This window comes from Akebia trifoliata, unplaced genomic scaffold (genome assembly GCF_017979445.1).
Source record: "Akebia trifoliata isolate Shusen 1 unplaced genomic scaffold, ASM1797944v1 Contig00923, whole genome shotgun sequence".
Taxonomy (NCBI): domain Eukaryota; kingdom Viridiplantae; phylum Streptophyta; class Magnoliopsida; order Ranunculales; family Lardizabalaceae; genus Akebia; species Akebia trifoliata.
The window spans coordinates 1-17,211 of record NW_028237339.1 but is presented as its reverse complement, the minus strand read 5'-3'; the positions used below and the strand labels follow the sequence as shown (position 1 = coordinate 17,211).

The 17,211-nt window shown below is 34.4% G+C and overlaps 1 long non-coding RNA gene across 1 annotated transcript; it reads left to right on the top strand.

Annotated features, from left to right (window-relative positions):
* The first annotated feature begins 1,158 nt into the window (after window positions 1-1,158).
* LOC147380851 (uncharacterized) lies at window positions 1,159-2,362 on the top strand. Its single transcript, XR_015175010.1, has 3 exons — window positions 1,159-1,805; window positions 1,892-1,951; window positions 2,296-2,362. It is a non-coding gene; the product is annotated as an uncharacterized LOC147380851 (long non-coding RNA).
* The last annotated feature ends 14,849 nt before the right edge of the window (window positions 2,363-17,211 follow it).

Here is a 17,211-nt window from a genome sequence, read left to right as displayed (position 1 = left end):
GTCAACTTATGCACACGTCACGTCAACCACATCTTGACACAACCCATAAGGTTATTCGTTATCTCAAACAAACACCTGGTCAAGGTATCTTAATTACTATCATCTTCTAGTTAATTGCAACTCCAAGCTTCTTGGGGTTCGGATTGGGCAAGCTACTATCATGGGATACTACATCATTTTAAGTGAATCTTCTATCTCATGGAATTCTAAAAAGCAATCTATTTTCTCCTACTCTTTTGCTAATATCATGCCATGGCTACTAAATGTGAGATCACATGGCTCCTATACATCTTACATGATCTTGGCATACAACACTCCCAACTTGATGTACTATTTTGTGACAACAAGGCAGCCCTTCACATTGCTGCCAACCTTGTCTTTCATGAACAAACAAAGCACATTGACACTACGTGAAAATCCCTAATTTTAACCAAAAAAATTGTTGGGCCTAGCCCGTCAAATTTTGATACCCAAATTTCGTAGCCTTCGGACCATGTTTCCAATCTCATGCTCGATCTCATTCTCACTATCTCGATCTCATCTCGCTCTCCTTCTGTGTCTCTCTCACACTGTCTTTCTTTCTCTCTGTGTCTCTCTCACAATCATCGATCGATCGATCGACCTCTCCATATCTCTCCCTCACAGTCTCTCTCTCTCGATCGACATCGCTCTAAGGTTCTTAAGCCTCACACCCATGATTTACCTTCTCTCATTCAACTCGATCTCTCACTCGGCTCTCTGGTATGCTATCTCTCAATCTCTAGGGTTTTTTGCACCTCACACATAGACTCAATCACCAAGTATGCATCTTCCCTTGTAAGAATCTAGAAATTGATACGAACTCTCCTTCATGTTGGATTTTTAGCTCTGGAAGCTCTAGCTAGGGCTAATTGGTATGAACTCTCCTTCCCTTTTCTCTCTGATTTGCATCTCTTGCATTTTATTTTTATGTTTTTGATTTGATTTACTCTTCCAACGATCTAGTTTTATAGTTGATCTCTACACCTAATGATAAAGTTATCATTGTTTCAGATTTTTCTTTTAGATTTTTGAATTTTTGGAGGGGTTTGGTGCTTTTTTTTTTTTTTGTCTCTAGTTGTTAATATTGATGATTGTTCAGTTATGTTTAAGTGATTCTTGAGTTGTTGATGGTGATTATCATGAATTTATGGATTTTAGGGGGTTTAGAACAGCGGCTCATGATTTTTTGAATTTTGGATACACGATAACTATTATTTCCTTTTAATGGTTATAAAGTTATATAACAGAATACGTAGGCCTTTATGTGATCTAACATTTATTGTAAGTTTTCATATAAAAACTCTATATTTAGAAGGGTATAACTCTTAACATATGGTTTATGTTTTGCATATCAAGAAAAGAAAATGAACAAAAGAGAAAGAAAATCTGAGTCGTCCCTGCAATTCCTTGGATAATTGGCGTTCAAGTTATTTATTACATGGCTGTAGTATAACTATCCAGCATAGGTTCTAGATAATGATTTTTAGCCTCATTGAGGAGATGTCATTGTGCTTTGTACCAGTATTTTGATTCCCACCATAAATTTCTTTCTTTTTGTTTGGCAAAACATCTATGTTTATTTTTCTTTTATTATACATGTAGTTTCCTCTATATACATTTTAGATTCCCTTGCAACTATTTTTGTTTTGGTGTTAATAGATTGTAGCTTTGCTCTTTGATTGTGGATGATTTAGAGTGAGTAATTGAAAATGGGGAACTTCATGTTGGAGTGTCTTTGTTAGCTCCAAAAAGCTTAATGCAGGGGATGCATTTATTTTTCTCAGGTTTGTTATCTACTCCACACCCTACACTTCCTGTGGCACCAAATTCCAATTCATGTCTGATATGGTGTTGTTTGTGGTTTTTAAAGGTGAAAATGGGAAAATGTCATCTCTACCGGAACCATGTTCACCATCTATTATAAACCAAGGTTTGCATGTTATCTTGTTTCATTTCTTTTCTATCATTGAATTAAAATTTACATGATATCGAACCACGTAGCAGACCCCAATTTTTTTTTAAAAGACTTCGATGATATCTGACCATTTTTACAAGTGTCATGGAGTTGAAATTATCTGCTTGGCATGTACTTGTGATACTGAAATGTTTTCAATGTTGAAGTTACATTTGGTCAAGTCCATTTATTTACAATATAATCATGCAAGATTATTCTCTTTCAATTTGGATGGGGAGATGGTGCATCTATTTTTCTGGATGACACTCCATCTAGCTAATGATCTACTAATTGAGTATTGTCACTCTTTCATCTACCAGACCTAATGATCTACTAGTAAGGCTGCAGAAGCCTTGAAGAAACTTCAAAATGCATACGAGGTACATTTTGTTGTCCACCTTTTAATCTTAGTCGGGTCTTTTCTTAAGTTCAGTTTGTCACCATTGAAACAATCTATTGTTGCAGTTGTGAAACAACGTTGCTGTCATTGTGACATTAATAAAGCAGAACTTGAATGGAAGTAAGGAATTTGATCTCGATATATTTGTTGTAGGTTGTTGGAGTGCACCATGTGGGACTGCTTTCATTTATTAAAGAAGTAGCTCAGATGAATGACTCTCGACTTAATGTTGGATTGGCATGCACTGCTGCATTAGCTGGTGCAGCAGTGTTTAACCATGCAGAAGTCATATCCTTTCTTAAGGACGATGTTGGCGAACGAATAATTGGTGTATGTGTCCAAAAAAAGATAATTTTTCAGGTACAATGGGCTCGTCACAATTTATTGTTATAAGCTAATAAAGTTTATTACTTGTTTTTTTATCACTATGCCCTTTTTTTCAGCATCGCGCTGAAAGCGCCCTCGATCCATGGAGTGCGCGAATCCGCTTTTCACCTTTGAGATTTGGGAGTCACCACCTAGTTATTACTATCTAGGAATCGAATATAGACTCGAAACAAATAAACAAATAATTAATCTGCTAAAAAAATAACTAAGTTCGGGGATCAAGTTACGGGGTTGGAAGGTGTTAGGCACCAACCCTGCTTGGCAAACGTCGATCTCTAATAATTCTCAAATAAACTACATTGTTAAGACCTAAGTAATAAAATAAAATAAAAAAATAGATACCTTTCTGAAGACAACGGTCTTGTTCCCTCAGATCTGATAGAGTAACTACTTGTACAGTACTCCTCGCTTCGTTTTGTCTTTGGATGTGATTTCTGATCTCCGAGGCAAGGTATTTTTTTCTTAGATCTAGATTCTTCGGATTTTTTTATGTATTTTGGGTGTTTTTGAAGGGCTTTTAAGTGTTTTTCAAGCTAAAATTGAGGTATGGGTGTTAGGTAAGGAGTTAGTACTTCAAAATTAGGGTTTATGGGAGGTTAGGGAAGCTTTTTGACCTACTTCTCTTAGGGTTTATTATTTGATACAAAAATAGGGTGTGAGGACCCCTATTTATAGATTTTTTTAAGTGTTTGTTTAGATAGAATTAGTGTTTAATTATAATTCTTTTAATTAGAATTATATTTTAATTAGAATTGTTTTAGGTAGAGTTATATTTTAATTAGAATTATTTTAGGTAGAGTTATATTTTAGTTAGAATTCTATTAAATAGAGTTATTATTTAATTAGGATTTTTAAATAGAATTATTATTTAATTAGAACTCTATTAGGGTTTTGACTTTTGATCTTATTTGATTGACTTTAGTCTTACTTGATTGACTTTAATATCTTGACTTTAGTCTTACTTGATTGACTTTAATTTTTTGGAGAACCCCCCTCTATTATATCTTTAATTCTTTGGACCCCCAAATGGAGGGGTCCTTAAATAAATATCTTGGCAACCATCAACAATTTTGCCTGAGAGTCTAATTGATCGATTTTTTTAGTTCAAAATTTTAAATTAATTTTATTAATGTTTCACTTTAATTATTTAATATTTTATTTATTAATTTCAAAATTTTTAATTATAAAAATAGTAAAATTATCGTTTTGCCCTTGGAGAAGACTTTTTGTGTTTCAAGTCGGTTTTTGATGTTTTAGGATGTTTTAGAATCGATTTTTCGTAAAGAATTCAATGAAAATATTGGTTTGTGTCATTTATGAAATTTTTTGTGTGGAATGGTTGTGAACTTTATGAGGGGTATTTTCATAATTTTGTTGAATTCTATGAAAATTGGCGAAATGATTTATTTGATTTCGATTTGTTGTTTTATGTGTTTGAAAGGATTTTTCTAAGCGTAATGTGGGCTCTAGGGATGTTTTAAGATTATGGGTATTTTGGTAATTTGGTCATTTTTTAGTGATTTTTATCGTGAAACTTCTTTTTGTCTGAAAAATGATGATTTCTAAGCTTTAGGGGTTATATTTTCCTAGCGTAACGTGATTTCTACAGTTTTGTCAGATCGAGATACCTCATCCGAATTTCTGAAACATATCTGGTAACAAAATAAAGTATTGGGATAAACATCCATCATTGGAAACTATTGCAATCGGGTTGACGAGTTGATTAATCAGGCGGATGTAAAAATGGGGTTTCTACACGCGCATTTGCACATAATATCCTAACAAAAAACTTGGAATTTGGCTAATCATTAATCTTTTCATTTAAAGGTTGTTGTAAAATTTAAGAGGTTCAGTTCTTTGACAGAAGTTAAAGATTCAAATCCTTGCAAAACAAGATTTTGACATATGGTAGCTGCGGAGTGGGACACTTGTTATCAATTCGGGAAAAAATTGATACGTGAACAATTCTAGTTCTATTCGATTTTGGGTTGAAAAATCCGATCTTAACTTGTTAAAAGAACTGAACATGGGATATGCTTGGTCCAAGTCTAGGGGATCTCTGGAACTCTAAGAACTAGATGTACGAAGCTTTTTTGTTTCCTCTGATTTATAACTTTGGCTATTTATTTGTGATTTTTGATTCCTTGTGGTCTTTTAACAAGCTATCAAAAGAGATGGTCGCTTGTATTGCAGTAGAGGCAATATCAATACTGGGAAAGCTTCACTTGAGAGGTTGAAGTATGCTCTTAATTTACTTGATGCAGATTATGTCACCCCGTTGGTACATACGAAACTTTGAAGATAATGCACCTCGTATGATCCATTTGTAAGTTCTTTTATTTATTTATTTTGTTTGATACATTTTCTGTATACTATGTTAGGGACTTCTTTAAATGATGATAGAAGTTAACTATGTTGATTAGAGATGAGAACAAATTATAATGTACCCCTAACTATTGTATCTTTTTCGAAAGAAATCTTTCATGGTAGTGCTTTAAGAAATAAAAGTATAAAACTTGTTTCAACTTCATGTATAAAAGCAGAGAATTCATGACATATATCATGATGAAAGGATCTTCAGAAACATTCTAGTTCAGTATATGTTGACAAGTGCATTTCGTTGTGTCATTGGTTAACTCTGATACGTAAAAGCTTATTAAGTCCGATTACTGAAAAGTACTAATGTTTTGTCCAATGAACAAGTGGCAAACATTCTTAGCAAAGGTCCATCATGTATCATTCTGACTGGAGTGCTAGAAAAATATCATTTATTGTTGACATATTGGTTTGTTTTGATTTTTATTTTTTTTTAATTTATTTCGTCTATTTTTAAGATTCTAATGGTTAAATTTGTGATTTGTAATTTAGCTGATGGGCACTTGTAGAAGAATCCTAATATTCATTAAGCATCTATTTTAAACTTTAAACACAGGTGGTAGTATGTAATTATTTGCAGTTTTCACATAGAAGATGCTAAGTAAACACGATGAAAGAATGACATGTTCTAATTTACCAAAAGTGGAGATATGAAATAACTAAGATGAGAAGAATAAAAAAATCAATCACACATAATTGGTATAAGGAAGACAAATTGGCCTTTCTCCATTTGCTTGTTTGGCTATACAGATTTTTTGTGTTGCATGATCCTGTAGGTTGCAATGCTGAGTCCTATTGTGACATTGGAAAAAAGGCAAGAGTTGATGTAGGTAGATAGAGGCAAATGATTTATGTCTTGGAGATTTTCTTTTGACATAGAAAGGTGAATTCTATCTTGGAGATTTTCTTTCGATGTATAAAGGTCAATTTAAATAGATTGAAGTAATTATGGATGATTAGCATATAACACTTATGAAATATTCAAAATAATGAGTAAAGAATACTGCAATATTTCTTTTCTTAGATGGCATTGTTGCCTAATACTCTTATTCAGCTATTCCACCTATCTCAAGTGTGAAGACTGTTTAGAAGAGCTTAGATTGGAATAGGGGTTTAAAATGGCAAGGGAAAACTTCCGAAAAAAAGAAAAGGAAATGAGAAAAAAAAAATTAATAATAATAATAAATATATAAATTTGAGATTTATTCTAAATTTCCAATATATTTTTGACACAAAAAAAAAAAAAAAAAAAAAAAAAGAAAAAGAAAAAGAAAAAAAGGAACATTATTGTATATCTATGTATGATAACATGTTTTCACATATAATTATACATTTTACCATGCTAAAAAAGATCTAACCATCAACATACATTTTGAGCAAAATAACACACAAAGAAAAAAATAACATTAAAACATTATCATCAAATCCCAATTAAACAATGTGTAAACCAAATCACAAACAACCTTAAGGCTACACAAATTAACCATTGACCTACAAAAAAACAGGTTATTATTAATTTTATTTTCTGAAAAACGTGTTTATAACTTAAACCACAATTTTGTTTTTGTAAATATCACATTTTAATCATTAGAGGTACAAAACGCGTTTGAACAAGACTTCAAAAAAAATATATATAAATAACAAGAGCCTTTTGTGACTAAGGTTGCAGCCCCTCGAATTTATATAGTAACAAAGAAAGAAAGACTAATTACCTTAGTTATATGCCTATTCCAAAATCTATTGCATACCAAATTCATCTATTCCAAGACTAGGGAGGACCTTAAATGCACGTAGTCAACTTACCTTTGAACAAATAGGACCAACAAATGAAGAGAAGTCAATACCGTCATTGAGTGAGGCCTTTGAATATTGATGAACTTTAACACCATAATTATTCAACAGATACCACAGTTCTAGATATGTTGACAGCTATATTGTTGGATCAACTTCTTCCTTAAAAGCTACTTTTATATTCTTATGTTCCCCAATATATATATTTTTTATTTGATATATGATAGATTGTTCCCCAAATATTAGTTGCTACTATGTATTTTACAATACAAAAATTGGTCATTTTATTCATTAATTAAATTGGCAAACGTTCTTGCAGATCATATCATAATGAGGAACATTACAATAGCATAAGGTTGAAAGAAGATCCTTGCAATGGGTCAACTAAGCCAATTCTGACTAAGGTTGCTAGTTTGATGTAGAGTTTTAGAATCTTTAATTGTATTATGCTATTCTAGTGTTTGAACTCCAAATGTGAATTGAAAACTGATAATTTTAAGTAAATGATGATATTAGATCAAGTCATGATGATAACAGATTGCAACATGAGGACAAGGTTATCACTTCAAACGCTAATTACAACCACCTCTTTATTTTCATAAAAAGGTTTTCAATTAATTTATCAACAAATATGTGCTGTCATAATGATATTATACCAAGTTACACCTATGAACACAATGCGTATGCTAATAATGTTATTTCCTCTTCTTTTTCTTTATTCCTGCAGAAAATACCAAGTAACAAGGTATGCCTTTGTGGTTCAAAAAAGAAGTACAAGACTTGTCCAATCGATAGATGCACCATCTTCTTTGACATTAACCACAAATCGCGCTTCTTCTTCATCTTCTTGTTCGAGACGTTGTCTGAGCTTCAATGGGCATGGACAATGTATCGATGAGAATTCAATTGTAGTACATTGCTCCAAAACAAATTGAGATACAAAAGTTGGAAGGTCATGTATTCAATATGAGTCAGCAACTTCAAAATTTGACAGAGAAGTTAAACTCAGTGCCGCAGTCATCTACCAAGTCCTCTTCACAGTATGACGTTGGAAGTTCTTTTGAGGTACTAATCTACATTTTGTTAAAATTAGATTTTTCTAATTATCTTGTATAGAATATTAATACTCTTAATTATTTGTAGGGGATAACATCATCGCACTATCCTGCCCCACATGGTTAGAGGTGCGATTTGTGCAACCTCCATTTGACTAAAATCTATGCCAATGGGATACTTGTTCATGTAGAGGTATTGTCCCTGGATTACTATCATGTCCTTATTGATGAAATTTTTGACATGTCTGCACAACTACAGGATAAGGATGTGACTGAGGGAATGACGTTTGCGAACATTGACATAGGCTCCATCATTAGGTGGCTCGTATGATGACAGACATCATATCATGATTCCTTTATATCTTTTGAACTTCTATTGTCTTTAGATATGTCTTTGGATTTGTACTACATATTCTAGTGGTGACTTGATACTATAACTCTTATTGATTCATTTGACATAGGCTCCATCATTAGGTTGTCTTGTATGATGATATATATCATATCATGACCCACTCCTGTCTTTTGGACTTGTATTACATTTCTATTGTCTTTGGATATGTACTACATATGCATTTCTATATGACTTTAATTGATTCATTACATATTACATTGGTAGACTTACTTATTGACTCATTTATTGTCTTCTAGGACTTTCACATTATTTTATATTATTTAATTTAGTAACTAATAGTTTTTTGATTTTAGGTAAACTTTTTTAACTCCGCCAATGAAAAAATTAAACCTTTTACAGTACCGGTCCCAAGCCTGGATAAAAGAGGAAGGAAAAGGATGATCCAACGCATATTTGGTGCCTTCTGATAAGACTCAAAAAAAGGGATTTTCTTTCTCCAAGCATTTTGCTGAGGTTAGCTGAAGGTAAAGATTTTTTAGTTGTCGTCAGGTTATCTATTGTGTGTATAAAATGATAAAGGTGCTCACTTTTTATCTGGATGACAAGCATGAGTTTTTCATTTGATCAATGATGTCGGTCATCGTTTGGAACATAAGAGGTATGATGAATGCCTCCTCTTTGGATAGACTTAAACGTTTGAAGTATGAAAAAAAAACCGTTGTTTATTATAATATTAGAGCCCATGTCAAGAATGCAGAATAACTTCCTTCGAATTAAATCCGACCTACAAGCTACTAAGGCTTATTGTAATGATGTTTGTGGGTCCATATGGTTTTTTCATTTGGTTTTCCTAGTTAGATTACTGTTAGCTCTTCTGATTCTCAATTCCTTATTCTAAGTGCTTTGATTAATTGGGTTATTGAAAATTTGTATTGTTCGAGGCAAGAAGGGACCTCTCTGAAAGCGCCCTCGATCCGCGAGGTGCGCGGATCCCCTTTTGACCCTTGAGGTTTGGGAGTCGCCACCTAGTTATTATGGTCTAGGAACGAAACTGACTCTAACATGGATAAAAAGAACTAATCTGCCATAAAAATCTGAATTCGGGGATCAATTCGGGGTTGGAGGTTGAGGTGTTATGTTAGGCACCAACCCCGCCCGGCCAAAGCCGTCACTACTAACTTCCCAAATCACATTGCTAAAACCTAGATAAAAAATAAATAAGAATAAAAATTACCTTTCCGATGGCAAGGACTTGGTTCCCTCAGATTTGACAAAAGAGCTCCTTGTACCGTGCTCCCTTGCTTCGTTCTGTCTCCGAATTTGACTTCGGATCTCCTAGATCAAGGTATCTCCTTGTTTCTGAATCTGAACTCTTCAAGTTTGTTACGGATTTGGGGGTATTTTTGGAGGGCTTTTAGGCATTTTCTAGACTAAAATTGAAGGAGGGATGTTAGGTAAGGAGTTGGGGCTCCAAAACTAGGGTTTATGGGGGGTTAGGGGAGCTTCTAGACCTACTTCTCTTAGGGTTTATGATTTGATACGAAAATAGGGTGTGAGCACCTCTATTTATAGATGTTTTTAGGGGTTGATTTAGATAGAGTTAGTGTTTAATTAGAGATCTTTTAATTAGAGTTGTGTTTTAGTTTGACTTGTTTTAGGTAGAATTGTGTTTTAAGTTAGAACTTTATTAGATAGAGTTATTATTTAATTAGATCTCTATTATGACTTTTGGTCTTATTTGATTGACTTTTAATGTTTTGACTTTAGTCTGAATTGATTGACTTTTAATATCTTGACTTCAGTCTTGCTTAATTGACTTTAATTTTGACTGTAGTCTCACTCGATTGACTTTAATACCTTGACTTCAGTCTTGCTTGATTTACTTTTAATTTTTGGAGAACCCTCCTCTAAAATATCTTTAATTCTTTGGACCCCCAAATGGAAGGGTCCTTAAAGAAATATCCCACGAACCCTCAACAATTTTGCCTGAGAGTCCAATTAATCGATTTTTTAGGTTCAAAATTTTAAATTTATTTCATTAATGTTTAAATTTAATTATTTAATGTTTTATTTATTAATTTTGAATTTTTTAATTATGAAAATTGTGAATTACCGTTTTACCCCCAGAGAGGACTTTTCACGTTTTAAGTCAGTTTTTGGCGTTCTAAGATGTTTTAGAATCGATTTTTCGTAAGGAATTCAATGAGAATGTTAGATTGTGTCATTTATGAAAATTTTTATGTGAAATGATTGTGAACTTTATGAGGGGTATTTTCGTAATTTTATCGAATTCTGTGAAAATTGGTGAAATGATTTATTTGGTTCCGATTTGTCATTTTATCTGTTCGAATGGGTTTTTCCTAAGTGTAACGTAGGCTCTAGGGTGTTTTGAGGTTAGGGGTATTTTGGTAATTTGGTCAATTTTTAGTGATTTTTATCGTGAAGCTTCTTCTTTGATTTTGCAAGATGATGATTTCTATGTTTCTAGGGTCGTATTTTCCTAGCGTAGCGTGGTTTCTAAGATTTTTTCAATTCGAGATACCTCATCCGGATTTCTGAAACAAATCTGGTAACAAAATAAAACAATGGAATACACATCCATCATTGGGAATCATTGCAATCGGATTGAAGAGTTGATTATCAGGCGAGTGCAAAAATGGGGTGTCTACAGATGCCCCTCTTTGACTGATGGTTGAAGCAAACTAGATAGCAAATCTATTTTGGTAGATAGTGCGATATCCGAATGCCGAAGCTAGTGACAGTTCATTTTGCAGCTTGATTTAGCAATTCGTCGGGGTATTCGGATCCTTGAGGGTAAACTCTCCCCGAATCAAAAGGTTGTCAGGTCCTTGAGTGCAAACTTTCACTGACGGTGTCAGATCCTTGAATTTTAAAGAATTCTCCCTGACTAAAAAGTGCAAATGTGCAACTGTGTGCACTGTGTGAAACTGAGTAAAATCTGAGCATAATTTGAGTATAATCTGAGTATAAACTGAGCATAATTTGAATATAAACTGAGCAAAATTTGAATATAATCTGAGCATAGTTCCGAGAAAACCCTCGGCGGTATCTGAGCATAATTCCCAGAAAACCCTCGGCGGCATCTGAGCATAGTTCCGAGAAAACCCTCGGCGGCATCTGAGCATAATTCCGAGAAAATCCTTGGTGGTATCTGAGCATAGTTCCGAGAAAACCCTCGGCGGTAACTGAGCATAGTTCCGAGAAAACCCTCGGCGGCATCTGAGCATAGTTCCGAGAAAACCCTCGGCGGTAACTGAGCATAGTTCCGAGAAAACCCTCGGCGGTAACTGAGCATAGTTCCGAGAAAACCCTCCGCGGTATCTAAGCATAGCTCCGAGAAAACCCTCGGCGGTATCTGAGCATAATCCAAGATAACTCTTGGCGGAAACTGAGCAAAATCCAAGATTACCCTTGGCGGCAACTGAGCAAAATCAAAGATAACCCTTGGCGGAAACTGAGCAAAACTGGCAAAGGAATGAATGAATTTTGGTGAAATCTGATTAGAACAAACCGGAGAACAAATAAATCTGGAAGATAATGAATCTGGAAGAGAAATGATCGATTCCAAGAATGATTGGATCTGAAAAAGAATTTGGAGAACAAAAGAATGCCATATCTCCTATGTGAGATCCAAAATGCTTTTGTTTGAACCTCAAGGATGTATCAAAAAGTTTTATGAATTTAAAACATGAGTTTTTATTTCTTTTGAACCTCAAAAGTTTTTCGAAAAAACTGTTATCAAGAGGGTAACCTTAAATTTGGGGTTCTCATTATCTCTTAGGATTAACACTGCTCAAAAGCAAAATACCTCTAGTTTGACAATGACCATGGCCTTGAAAATAATTGAACACATCATAAAAAAATGCCCCTAGTATAAGGAGGAAAAGTTACATTAAAAAAAAAAAAGAAAATGCCCCTTGTATGAAGGTTTGAAATAATTGATTACCGCAAGCGCAATAAAGACACAACTTTTAATTTTGATTAATTTTATTGAAGGTTTTGAGTCAGGCTCAAGAGTACAAAATTATTTCCTTTCGAGTTTCATCATAGAATTCACCCTTATCTCCCTTGGTTCACTTGGGGAAGTAAACATTTTCAGATCGATCGTAGACAAGATACTTGTGGCTTCTGAGTCTATGCCTGATTTAAGCTAAGTATTGAACTTGATTATTCAGACTTCTGATGTTTCAGCTTGGACCGCTCTCAACTTGGGATTTTCTTCTGTTTTTCTTTATTGCTCTAACTTTTGCCTAGATCGCCTTTTCAGGTTTTCAATCTAGCGAGCTTGCTCTAGCTTTTGCCTAGATCGCCTTTTCAGGTTTTCGATCTAGCGAGCTCTTTTTTTTCTCTTGGCTCTGATTGTTGCCAAAGTTGTCCTTTCAGATTTTCAACCTTGCGAGCTTGCCTTAATTTTTGCCTAAGTTGCCCTTTTCGAGTTTTCAACTTAGCAGGCTTCATCATTTTTTATCTTATTATTTTTTTTTCTCTGAACTTCTGGAGTTGCTGCCTGATCATGCTTTGCTATCTTCCTTGACTTTTCGCACGGTACTTAGGAGGACTTTTATAGGTATGCTTAGGACTGGGTATAAAAAAGAAAGGGATTTTGAGGCTCAAAAACCCAAATGCCCCTTGTGTGGCATTTCATTTAAACTTTTTTCTTGAATTTTCTTCCCCATTTTGGATGATATTTATTTCTCTTTTGAATTTTTTTTTTTTTGATTTTTTGTGTGGGGAAATAGATTTTTTTTTTATTTTGATGTGGTCGGGCCTGAAATAACTTCTCAGGTTGCCTACGTACCCCAGAATTTTAGGATCAGACCAAGACGTAGTTCGAATTTTTCCCTCCCCTAGGTTAGGTGAACGGGCTGAGAAAGAAAAAGGCATAATTTTATTTTTTAAAATACTACAAAAGGGTTGAGAAAGGATATATTGAACTGGGTAACTGGGTAATATGAGGATTGATTCGACCAAATATGGCCTCCTTAAATGTAGTACCGTTTGATTTAGTCAAGGTTGGTTGGTTTTGGTAATTCAATTCCATCATGATCTTGAAGTTTGATAGCCTTTCTTGGTAATATTTCCTTAACGAATGAATTTCTCCAATTGGATTCAGACTTTCTCCTATAGTCGAGGAGGAATGTTCAATTTTCTTTGAAGTCTGATAGTTAAATCCTTGACTTGTAAATGATGAGCTTTGACCTTTTTGTCCAATGCACGGGTGACTCTTCTTAGATAAGTTTGCACATGGTACAGGGCTTTAACTCGTTTTCTTCTATCAAGTTTAATTCTTCATACTGTTGACGAACCCAATCTATTTCTAACAAATGATTTTCCAACAAGACCCTGAGAGACGGAATTTCCATTTCAACTGGTAAGACTGCTTCCATATCATACACTAGAAAGTAGGGAGTAGCTCCACTAGAGAATCGAATTGAAGTTCGATATGTCCATAGCGTGAATGGTAACTTTTCTAACTAATCCTGATGTGATTGACACATTTCCCTGATGATTGTTTTGAGATTTTTTACTAGCTGCTTCAACCTTTCATTAATCTGAGGACGGTAGAGAGATAATGTGTGATGCCAGATCTTGAACTTTAAATATAGAGTAACAACTTAAGCTTTGATGTACAACCCATTATCAAATATCAATTCAAAAGGTATCCCCATATCGATTGATAATATGCGATTTGCAACTTAAGATGTAGTGAGGATAGCACTGATACATTTCATAACATCTTCTTTAATTCCATTGATATAGACGAGTATCTAGTCCATGTTGAACAACACTCAAGCTTGTACCTAACATACCCTCATATGATCACACGAACAAGTCTTTTTAAATTTATGAGAAAATTCATTATCCCCTTGTGTTCCTCTAGAGATAAGATGGTTTCTATTTGAATCTCTTTAAGAATTTATTTCTGTTCCGAGGTCAATGACCTTTGCTTTCTTGAGCCCGACTCTTATCTTCTTGTCTTTGAATCTAGATTATTAGTTAATTCGTTAATGCGCTCGAGATATTCAAAAATTTCTTTTGTACGATCAATTCAGAAGGGGCGACAGACACCTCTATAAACTCGACGAACTAACTTGACTCAATAAGAAAGAGTAAGCTCAATCTAAGGAAGACATGACCTTACTAGAAAAAAGGACTCGAGCTAACCTAAATGACCCATGAAAACTCAAGACTACCCAAAACGGGCTTGATGAGAACTGAGACATTACTTACAACCGGTAGGATTAAAGCACTATGATTTTCAAAGAACAATTGGATGATGTTGAGAAATTTTGAGGTCATTTCTGACTGTTGACTTGATATTGACGTTTACTCTAATTGATCGGATTTACAACCCTACCTAGACGATGGACGATTGAGTTTAGATACAATGATAACCCTTAAACCTCTTGAAGATGAATTTAACCAATTTCAGTGTCACCCCCTTGATAACATTTTAAATGAACCTTGAGATTTTATTGAATTTTGTGCACCAATCCATTAAAAGTTCATCCATTTAATGATTATTCAGAAGAAAAATAATTTTACTGCACTCTTGAAAAATATTGACAAATAATGTTTTCATTGAATAACAACTTCAAACATATTTCAATAATTTTTCATGCAAATATATATCTTTTGTAAATCATTTTTCCTTCATTTTCCTTTTCTTTTGGAAAACATTTTTTTCTTTGAAAAATAGTTTTTATTTGGAAAACATTTTCTCTTGGAAAATCTTGTTCTTATGGAAAACATTTTCTAGAAAACATTTTTTCCTTAGAAAACATTTTTTCTAGAGAATAACACTTTTTTTGGAAAACACTTCTTTTAGAAAATATTTTTTCCTAGAAAATACTTTCTTTTTCTTCTTTGAAAATTCGATTTCCATTTTGATTTAAATGGCCTGGTCCATCATGATTGTTGGATCGGGATGGACTGGGTCATTATTGTAAAAGAATGGATTTTTTTATTGGATCGGTGCACCCATTTTACTTTTCAAAAGCAACATTTTTATCCTTGAGATCAATTATGCACTCGGATCTCATCATTCACATCACTTACATACATTCATCAATCAATGGACTCCATTCAATAAACAACCCGAGAACACCCACGATAAGTTCGAGTCGTGACCTACTGGGAAGGTTTCTAGACTCTAAGCTTACTACGTGCAATGCATTTTCATCTAGCCACCCTTGCCCAAACACACCTATATACCTTTCGATACGTGGTGACTTGGTTTGATATACCATATAAGTGATAATCTAAAACCTCAATTCACTTCTCTGAAGCCAAAAACAGCCAGTTTGATCTCCAGTTGAGAGGTGGTGCACAATGCTGAGCAAGGGCCCACTTAAATACCTCTCGTCTAGAATAGACGTAGTCTATCCCCCTCGTACAGTAGGGTACAGCGGGGCAAGATCTTGCTTAGGCACCGGTTTTGACCAAGAAGTGCAATTGATATACTTATATTACCTTTTATACCTACGGGTACGAGTCAAGAGTTGTAGCTTTCATAAATGGTTTGGCAACCCACGAGGGGACCGACCACGTACTAGTACTACGTTGGCAATCGGGACATGTGACTGTGTGGTTCACAATAGGTCAAAGGCTCAGGTCACTCTAGCCTGGGTGCATCAACATACTTCTCAGAATCACCTGATCAGATGGTATTGATGCCCCCAGTTTGATATACCCTAAGGAACATGACTGGAGTTGTGGTTTTCATGAATGACGTCGCATCTCCGAAGAGACCGGGCCACGCACTAGTGCCACATTAGTTAAATAGGACGTGTAAGTGTGCAAAACAGTAAACGTGCATGTGGTGTGTGCAAAGCAGGGTAGGGTGTGCCCGAGATTTTTTTCAAACAAATGGGCCCATGGGTCCAATTAAACTGTAGACACCTCATTTTTCCATCCGCCTGATTAATCAAGTCGTCAACCCGATCGCAAAGGTTCCCAATGATGGATGTCTATTCCAATGCTTTATTTTGTTACCAGATATGTTTCAGAAATCCGGATGAGGTATCTCGAACTGACAAAACTTAGAAACCACGCTACGCTAGGAAAATACGATCCCAGAAACATAGAAATCATCATCTTGCAAACCAAAAAGAAGCTTCACGATAAAACTCACTAAAAATGATTAAATTGCCAAAATACCCCTAACCTCAAAACAACCTTAGAGCCTACATTACACTTAGGAAAATCCGTTCAAACACATAAAATAACAAATCGAAACCAAGTAAACCACTTCGCCAATTTTTACAAAATTTGACAAAATTACGAAAATACCCCTCATAAAGTTCACGATCATTTCATACAAAAAACTTCATAAATGATAAAAACCAACATTCCCATTGAATTCCTTAGAAAAACTGATTCCAAAACATCCTGGAACATTGAAAAATGACTTAAAACGTAAAAAATCCTCTCCAAGGGCAAAACGGTAATTTCACAATTTTCATAATTAAAAAATTCAAAATTAATAAATAAAACATTAAATAATTAAAGTGAAACATTAATGAAATTAATTTAAAAAGTTGAACCTAAAAAATCGATTAATTGGACTCTCAGGCAAAATTGTTGAGGGTTCGTGGGATATTTCTTTAAGGACCCCTCCATTTGGGGGTCCAAAGAATTAAAGATATAATAGAAGGGGGTTCTCCAAAAATTAAAAGTAAATCAAGCAAGACTGAAATCAAGGTATTAAAGTCAATCAAGTGAGACTGAAGTCAAAATTAAAGTCAATAAAGCAAGACTGAAGTCAAGGTACTAATCGAGTCAATCTCATAAGACCAAGGTCAAAACCCTAAATCAAAACCCTAATCTAAATAAATCAAGTCAATCTCATAAG